Here is a 10,219-nt window from a genome sequence, read left to right as displayed (position 1 = left end):
ATACCATCAGTGTATGTCTTCTTTTTAAAGATCCATTTATTCTCAATGGCTTGCCGATCATTGGGCAAGTCCACCAAAGTCCATACTTTGTTCTCATACATGGATCCTATCTCGGATTTCATGGCTTCCAGCCATTTGTTGGAATCCGGGCCCACCATCGCTTCTTCATAGCTCATAGGTTCATCATTGTCCAACAACATGATCTTTAAGACAGGGTTACCACTCAGAAGTTGTACACACCCTTGTCGACCTACGAGGTTTGATAGTAATTTGATCTGAATCTTCATGATCATCATCATTAGCTTTCTCTTCAAATGATGTAAGTTCCATAGAAACATCTTTCTGTGATGCGCTACTCTCTGGTTGAAGTGAAGGTTCAACAACCTCATCAAGTTCTATCTTCCTCCCACTCAATTCTTTCGAGAGAAACTCTTTCTCGAGAAAGGACCTGTTCCTAGAGACAAACACTTTGCCCTCAGATCTAAGATAGAAGGTATACCCAATCATCTTGTTTGGGTATTCTATGAAGGCACAATTTTCTGCTTTGGGTTCGAGCTTTTCTGGCCGGAGCCTATCGACATAAGCATCATAGCCCCAAACCTTAAGAAACAACAACTTAGGTTTCTTGCCAAACCATAGTTCATACGGTGTCATCTCCACGGACTTAGATGGTGCCCTATTTAAAGTGAATGTAATTGTCTCTAATGCATAACCCCAAAATGATAGTGGTAGATCGGTAAGAGACATCTTAGATCGCACCATATCCAATAGTGTCGTGGAAACGTCACAGCAGATGTCCTAGTGTGAGGACTTAGTCGTGGAGCCATCACATTGAGGTTAGCTTAAAGGGGTTAAATAGGACAAAGGACATGGGAGTTTATACTAGTCCGGCCCCTTACGATGAAGGTAAAAGCCTAGTCCAGTTTGTAGTTGGTATTGCTAGGGTTTTGATGAACGGGGAGCGAATACGCTTGACCCGGCTCTCGATCTCTTGTTTTCTCTCTCTAAACCGTCACGGTTGTCCCCTTATATACACAGGTTGATGCCCGGCGGTTTATAGAGTCCCAGCTGGCTCATAAACGTGTCCGGCTCAGTTTCTACCTTTTCTTATCTTACAACACAAGTTATACATCTTATGGCGGTTTATCTCTATGGGCCATAATCCGCCTTTGTGCCTTGGGCCTTCTTGTTAACTCTCCTTTGTAAAGCGTCGTACTCCTTGTCCTCGTGGGCTTTTATAGGAACAACTTACTATGAGTATAATCCGGCCCCTCCTGGGCGGTTTATACTCAATAGTTATATCCTCAACATTAAGCCCCACATTGATTTGAACTTGATCATGTCAATCTTCAGTACTTAGAAAAATTCCTTCTTCAATATCTTCACAGAAACCTTGTAAACCGTCGTGACATCATCTTCCAAGACCATGATAACCCGTCGTGACGTCATCTACCATTAACTTTACACAGAACCCAAATCTTTTAATATATCTCCTTTAATGAATCTCCAAAAATCGAGGCATGTGCATATCTATAGATCCATTTTTGACCTCCTCGATTCTTGCGCCCGCCACTTATCCATTCACCATATAAATAGGGTCGGGGTCATTTTCATTTTTTCCCTCGTCCCTCTTCGTCCCATCGTCTTCCTTGCATCGCCCCAGTGCTTTGACTCCGCCGCCGCCATCGGACTTCGCCTCTGCTTCAACCTTGGCCGCTGCATCACCCTGAACGCACCAGAAAATCGCGGCGCCTCTCCACTGTTCCCTCAGCACCAGTAAGCTTTCCTTTCCTCCATCGTAGATCTGCCTTTAGGGTTTGAGCGTTCATCGGTGTTCGTCAGTGTTCATCACTGCGTGGTGGCTCTTTGATTCAAACCTCGATGTTCAACCTATATAGTGATGGCCATAGTCCTTCTTTTTTCATCAATGCATCTTGTTTAAGTAGACACTCCAATCTAAACCTTTATCGACTGCTTCGGTATCCATATTTAAATCTGAATATACTTTCATTTTCTGACCTGTGATAGATCCAAAATTATTGAGCCAACTTGTGAAACTTGTTTTTCCATCACTTAGTTATGTCAGATTTGTACCTTCAATATCAATATAGGCGGTTTAACTTTAGAAAATGATAACCCGCCAGGTACCATTAGTCCCCTTTTAAACCGCCAATCGCTTAGCATTGTACTTCTGAGAACACCAATATCTGGTTTAACAATTGTGCATGCTTTAACACCTTCCATCTCTTAACCTGCAACGCTTTATGCTTGTCAACCATGAATCTTAAACCGGCGCAGACCTTCCTTCAGGTTGTCAAAGAAATGGCTAAGTCTTTTTATGCTTGCAACTAGGTTCCGTCCCGGATTACGGAAGAAGATCTGAACGGATGTGTTGCAACTGGCGCTTTACCCAAACAGAGTGAAATCCATTGGAGAGCCCCCGGTCCAGAAAATCCTCCTGAGCCCAAGGACGGCGAAATAGTTGTGTTTGTTGATCATCTGAGCCGTGGTTTTAAACCTCTTGGATCAAAAAAAATATTTAAGTGTCCAATATTTGTAATTTTCAAGTGTTTTGCGAGGCTTATCTGCAAGAAGAACTGACCGTTGAACTGTTCAGAGACTTCTTCTATTTAAACTGTCGTACTGAATTTACAGATGGGCCCAATACTGAACTTGGCAGGGTTTCAATTCAGAAAAGGAAAGATGTCAGCTTACCTCACGCCAAGCATCATAGTCACCCCAAGGATTGGAACCAGACTTGGTTCTATTGCAAAGACATGTCCCCAGATGACGAGAATCCTCTGTCGAGTTATCGTGCTCATCGGCTTACCAATACACATCCATTTCCCCAAAGGCTAACTGTAAAAGAACGGGCCAAATATGCACCACAGCTTGCAAAGGTCAGAGCCTTTGTGGCTAAAGGTTTAACAGGCATTGACTTTATTCATTGATGGATATCTTGGGGCATTTTACCTTTAAGCTGTCGCCCCGGTTTAATGTGCGAGTACACAGGGGATTTGAAAGACCCTCAACGGCACACTGACATCCAGTTAACTGACGCTGAAATCACTGAAGCTGTCAAAAAGATACTAGATGAACCGGTGGCTGTCTGCAGCAAAATAGGGCTTAGTCCCTTCTGTGTTTCAAATAAACTGCCAGCTGTAAGAATTGCATAACCCCTATTTCAACCTAATATTCTTAACCCTTCCTTATAACCTTTGTCAATCTTTTAACAGGGTGATGACCCATTCTGGAAAAAGAAAGCTCGGGATAAACCGGCCAAGACGGCCCGCCCCAAGACAAAGGTCATCAAAAGGTCTGCCAAGAAGAAAACTGCCGAGTCCACTGAGCTGAACATCGACGAGGATCATAACCCGGAATCAAAGGTAGAACTTGATTCTATTGTTTCCTTTTTCATACACCTCATTGACAATGACCATTATCAGGATGACGCTGAGGCTAGTCGGCTGATGATGTAGAGGTAATTATTCTTTCCTCTGGTTCAAATCCTCTGCCAACATAGAAAACTCGTCAAGCAAACCGGAAAGTAAAATTTTCACACCCTCTAGATTATCTGGATCCAAACTTTCTTTTGAAGAAACAGCAGCATGAAGCTCGCCGCACAACCCGGCATAGTGGCCAGGTGGTTACTTCGTCCAGTTTATCGAACACGTCGGTTCGTAAACACCGCCCAGAGGTTTCACCTATTCCTGACACATCTTATCCCAAGGCAGGTTATTTTCGGCAACCTCTTAATCCATCTGACTCAAACTATCAGGGAAGATCTCATTCATCATCTGGCGAGTCAACAGGGACACAGCTTCCACCCCTTAAGACTGTTCCTGGGTAAGCATATTAAACTAACCCTTTATAACTTGCGTCTGCTTAATATACTAACCTTTAGTTCCATTCATTTCAGAGCCAAAGCCAGACCCAGCAAAAAAGCCAAGTTGAATAAACCGGCTAATGATAACACGACAGCTGACCCGGAAAAGACCCTAGAGCCATCTGAATCGAATACTGATGTTGTCCTTGATGATCCGCCAGCACAAAATCATGACACCTTTGTTGAGCAAGTGGAAATTGATCCGGTGACTCACGATGATAAACCGCCAAGCCCAACCAAAGATGCTGATGATAAAACGTATGATGTTGTAGTTACCGGTGTCAGCTATACGGCCCCAGGCAACCCCACTGCTCTATCAAAACATAGTGCCAAGGAAGAATTTTCTGCTATAGATAAGGGCAAGTGGAAGGTGGATCTAGAGAGTTATGCCCATCTCAGTGCCCAAGATATCCACTCTGGGTTTTTAAACCGGCTATACACCAGTCGTGATTATGAAGCTGGGTTATTGAACATGATGAAGGAGCGATATGAGGTAAACACTGCCGATTTCTGCATAGTTACTCTTCTCTTATAACCAGTTTAGGCTACCAGCTCCAGTAGTCCCCAAGGGTCGGTTTATAGTACTGATATGAACCGGGACTTTGTAGAAAATATTTCAACTTTTCCTGTGTAGCCCCTAAGGACCGGTTTATCTTTTCAAAATGAACCGGGTCTTTTTATTATCAAACTCAGCATTCATGTACAAATCTGTGTAAACCGATGAACCACCAAGCTGATTGATGGCAGCAAACTCCATAGTCTTTAACTTGAGAAAATATGCATTAGTCCCCAAGTGCCAAGTATATGACTTGTCATGTGCTTGGGTCTTTGTAATATTTTCGGAGAAGAAGCAATAGCCATTAGCCCCCAAGTGCCAAGTGTATGACTTGTCATGTGCTTGGGACTTCAAATGTATACTACCAACTGACAAATTGCACACCTCTTGCAGGCTGAGCTTAGCAAAAAGGAAACCCAAATCGCCGACCTTCAAGAGAACATCAAAACTCAACAAGCTGAGACTTCCAAGGCCAAAGAAGAGCTGACCAACACTTTAGCAGCTATGGAAAAGCTGAAGGAGAACTTTAAGAGTGAGCAGGCAGGCTGGGATACAGAGAAAGCCACTCTGCTGAAAAGGGCTGAGGACATTGAAGCGGCCCTTAATCCAGTCGCGGAGGAATTAACTGGCTTAAAGCGGCAGATAAATTCCATGACTACTGATGTCTTTGGTGAGTAATCATCTTCACAAACCATAAACATGTATTATCAAATAGACTGTCGGTTTACCAATTTTGTCAATGCAGGGAGTCGTGTTGCTCATCTGGGCTCCGACATACGTCAGAGTATGAAAGCTGCCTATACCTTTATAGAACAGCTATATACCGGCGTACAATGGGTCATCTACACAGCTTCTCATAATAAACCACCCAACTTTGATCAAGGATACATTGGTAAGGCTAGCTGTGATGCCTGCCCGGATTGAGGAGCTGAAGAAATCAGCTGCCAGGGCGGGTGCTCTTACCGCATTGACGCGAGCCAAAGCCTGGATCTCTGATCTTGACCCGGCCGATCTTGGAAACGGCTATCCCAGCATAAAAGAGGATGGGTCAGATTTTGATAATGATGACCTCAGAGCTTTGACAAGGGAGATGCGTCCACTGGCTAGCAAATTGGCTGAAGAAACTGATCTATCACATTATCAGGCGATATATGATGCCAACAACAATAAGGTTAATCCGCCAAGTTGCAATGCTCCGGATCTTATCCCACTAATCCGTAAGCATACTTATGCTCCTGATGTTGACCCCTCCTCACTTATAAGCGATGAAGCTATATTCAGAGCCTTAACTGGGATCGATTGGTCAACCAATGACTTCCAGCAACTGGGTAGAGAAGAGGAGGGTGACCCGGCGCAGGATGATCCACAACCTTCAAGCTAGCCCGATCAAGATTCATAAACCGGTAGCCGGTTTAGCTTCTTCCCTTTGCAAGACTTGTTTGAAACAATTATTCTTATGGGCATCAAACCGCCTTGTAATAGGCTAGTTTAAACGCTTGGTCTGCTATGCCATCGTGCATATTTATTTTGCATCACACTGTTAATCCGCCATGTTAATATATGCTATGTCTGCTTATGATACTTTAACACCATGGAATCTTCTCCTGCAATTAATAAAATAAAAATGTCCTAGCGGTGTACCGCTAGACGGGTTATCTTGCCCAATAACATAGTTTATAACCATGGCTAGGCATAAAAATAACCATATACAGGGATGGCAATGGGTCGGGTTTGGGGCGGGTGGAGCTGGTCCAAATCCAACCCATGACCCATCTTCCTACCCTCTGCCCATCCACCAAATTATCCATGGGCACAACTTGTGCCCATGCCCAAACCCGCTGGATACCCACATACCCATGGAGCTCCATGGGCATAGAAAAGTCAGCATGAAGCCTTCACAAAGATCAAATTAACTCGTCATCATTCACTCACAAATGACAACATAAACTACATCCATAAGTAGAAAACAAGTAATACAATGAGTCCTTAAGTGTGACATACCAGAGGTTGATTCTGCAACATATTGCTTATGGTGCCAGTTGCATATTGCCTGCAATTTCCCATTGATTTGCTCTTTCTACTGGCACTGGCATATGGCCCCACATGTCATGCGGGTATCCATTGGATATCCATGGAGCACAAACGATAACCGTGCCCAACCCGGCTGTTCGTGGGTATCCATATCCATGGACCCATGGGCAGAAATGTGCTCCATACCCTTGCCCAACCGGGTCGGGTATCCAGATCCATGGATAAAATTGCCATCCCTAACCATATACAATGCAAGATATACCATACCTGTGATATTTTATCACACTGCTGGTTTAATAAGTCGGTATAATAAGAGCAATAACCCATAACTTGAATATTGGTACTTACCATCTGTTTGCCGGTTTATGAACGGGCCCAGGTCGGATCAATAAACATTGGACAGTAGTTTTCCGCTTGCTGGTGACTTATAGTGAAAGGCCAGGCCGGGTTAATAAGAATAGATAAATTATTCTCATAAAGCCTTATCAACCGGAAAAAATCAAGAAGGATTCAAATAGTCATAATTGTGGTGTTGCACTGATCAAGAGGGTTTAAGCTATGGTTCGAATACGACCAAAGCCCCAAATGATTGCCCTGGTGGCCTTATGCCTATGAAGAGGTGTAGCTATGGTTCGAATACGACCAAGCCCCCAAGCGATTTTCCTAGTGGCCTTATGCCTATCAAGAGGTGTAGCTATGGTTCGAATACGACCAAGCCCCCAAGTGATTTCCCTGGTGGCCTTACGCCAATAAAGAGGTGTAGCTATGGTTCGAATATGACCAAGCCCCCAAGTGATTTCCCTGGTGGCCTTACGCCAATCAAGAGGTGTAGCTATGATTCGAATATGCTCAAGACCCCAAGTGATTATGTGGGGTACCTATGTTTGAGCTGTGTTGTGCAGCAGACTCTCTTTGGTCCCTTTAATCCGGGCATTAAGCCTCCAAATAGACCAGAGCTATGCTCATATGAAGTTATAATATTGCCTTGATAGCCGGATTACCAAGGTAACCAGAGTTGTGCTCTTATAATATGGGCTTGATAGCTGGATTACCAAAGTAACCAGAGCTGTGCTCTTATGATATGGGCTTGATAGCTGGATTACCGAAGTAACCAGAGTTGTGCTCTTATGATATGGCAATATTAGCTTGACAGCTGGATCAAAAACTCATTTAAGAGAATGACAGAAGCCCCGCTTTAGCAAGGATGCCGGTTCATTATATCAATCATAATATATACATTGTCTAAATATGTACATAAGGAGAGCCTGTGGCTCAAGTGTAGTATGGCCTAAGCTGAGCGATATTCCAAGGCCGGCGGGTCTCCTCCTCCGACGTGTGTGAGTCCTTGTGGTCTCGAACATCGACAAGGTAATATGACCCGTTGTTTAGATTCTTGCTGACCACAAAGGGCCCTTCCCAAGGTGGGGATAACTTGTGCATATCAGTCTGATCCTGGATGAGCCGGAGCACCAGATCGCCTTCTTGAAAAGTTCTGGTTTTAACCCGGCGGCTGTGGTAATGGCGCAGATCTTGCTGGTAAATCACCGAACAAGCCGTTGCGATGTCACGCTCTTCATCTAACAGGTCAAGTGCTTCCTGACGTGCTTTTTCATTGCCAGCTTCAACATAAGCCGCCACGCGGGGTGAGTCATGACGGATGTCACTAGGGAGAATTGCCTCTGCTCCATAAACCATGAAAAAAGGCGTATAACCTGTAGACCTATTGGGGTGGTATTAATGCTCCATAACATGGAAGGTAACTCCTCGACCCAACAACGCGGCGTCCTCTGCAAGGGAACCATAAGCCGGGGTTTGATACCTCTCAAAATCTCTTGATTGGCTCTCTCGGCTTGACCATTAGACTGGGGATGAGCCACTGATGATACATCAAGCCGGATATTCTCACGTTGACAAAAATCTTCCATAGCTCCCTTGGAAAGGTTAGTGCCATTGTCAGTTATAATGCTATGTGGAAAGCCAAAGCGGAAAATCACCTTCTTCATGAATTGAACCACCGTCACTGCATCACACTTACTCACTGGCTCTGCCTCTACCCATTTAGTAAACTTGTCAACTGCCACCAAGAGGTGGGTCTTTTATCCTTGGATCTCTTAAAGGGACCAACCATATCAAGTCCCCAAACTGCAAACGTCCAAGTAATTGGAATCGTCCTTAACTCCTGAGCCGGAACATGAGCTCGACATGCAAATTTCTGGCAATCGTCACACCTTCTGACCAAGTCCTCAGCATCAGCATGAGCCATCAGTCAATAAAAACCGTGACGAAAGGCTTTGGCTACCAAAGATTTTGAACCGGCATGATGACCACTGTCCCCTTCATGGATCCCCCGTAGGATCTCACAACCTTTGTCAGGAGACACGCAACGCTGAAATGCCCCTGTGACACTGCAATGATGCAACTCTCCGTTGACAATAGTCATTGACTTGGACCACCGGATTATCTGCCTGGCCAAAACTGCATCCTTAGGTAACTCGCCACCAAATAAGGAACTGTCCGATCCGAGATAACATGAAGAGCTGCCACCAACTGAGCCTCCGGGTCAGGGATAGCCAAATCCTCCTCTGTGGGTAACTTGACCGACGGATTATGAAGGTCATCAAGAAAAACATTGGGCGACACCGGTTTACGTTGAGAACCCAAATGGCTTAAAGTGTCCGCCGCTTCATTCTTTCCCCGGTCCACACGCTCAACCTGGTAACCCTTGAAGTGACCAGCAATAACATCCACCTCCCGTCGATAAGCTGACATGAGTGGACCTTTGGAGTCACAAGTACCTGATACTTGTTGAGCTACCAAATCCGAGTCACCAAAGCACCTAACCCGGCTTAAGTTCATCTCCTTAGCCACTCGAAGACCATGGAGTAAGGCCTCATATTTAGCTGCATTGTTAGTGCAAGGAAACATTAAGCGGAGAACATAACAAAATTTATCACCTCGAGGGGAAGCTAGCACAACTCCAGCCCCCGAGTCCTCCAATTGCCTGGACCCATCAAAGTGAATAGTCCAATATGTGTTATCTGGCTTTTCCTCTGGCGTCTGTAACTCTGTCCAGTCATTGATGAAATCCACAAGTGCCAGGGACTTGATTGCCGTACGAGGCATATACTTTAACCCATGAGGTCCAAGCTCAATGGCCCACTTGGCAACCCGGCCAGTTGCCTCCCTGTTTTGGATTATATCTCCCAAAGGAGCAGAACTGACCACATTGATGGATGACCCTGAAAATACTATTTAAGCTTCTGGCTTGCCATGAAAACTCCATACACCAGCTTCTGCTGATGTGGGTATCTCTGCTTGGACTCAATGAGAACCTCACTGATATAATAAACCGGCCGTTGAACCGGATATTCCTTGCCTGCCTCCTTTCGCTCTACCACAATAGCCACACTGACAGCCCTGGCATTAGCAGCCACATATAGCAACAATGGCTCTTTATCAACAGGAGCAGCAAGGACTGGTGGCTCGGCTAACTGCTTTTTCAAGTCCTCAAACGCCGCGTCAACAACATCACTCCAGACAAAATTATCTATCTTTTTCATCATCTGATATAGAGGGATAGCTTTCTCCCCCAATCGGCTGATAAACCAGCTCAATGCTGCAATACGACCCGCCAGACGTTGAACATCATTGATACACGCCGGTTTAGCCAGAGAAGTAATTGCCTTGATCTTTTTCGTGTTAGCCTCAATGCCTCTGTTAGACACCAAAAAACCCAAGAGCTTGCG

Source organism: Triticum dicoccoides, chromosome 5A (genome assembly GCF_002162155.2).
Source record: "Triticum dicoccoides isolate Atlit2015 ecotype Zavitan chromosome 5A, WEW_v2.0, whole genome shotgun sequence".
In the NCBI taxonomy this organism is placed as follows: domain Eukaryota; kingdom Viridiplantae; phylum Streptophyta; class Magnoliopsida; order Poales; family Poaceae; genus Triticum; species Triticum dicoccoides.
This window is presented reverse-complemented; position numbering follows the sequence as displayed.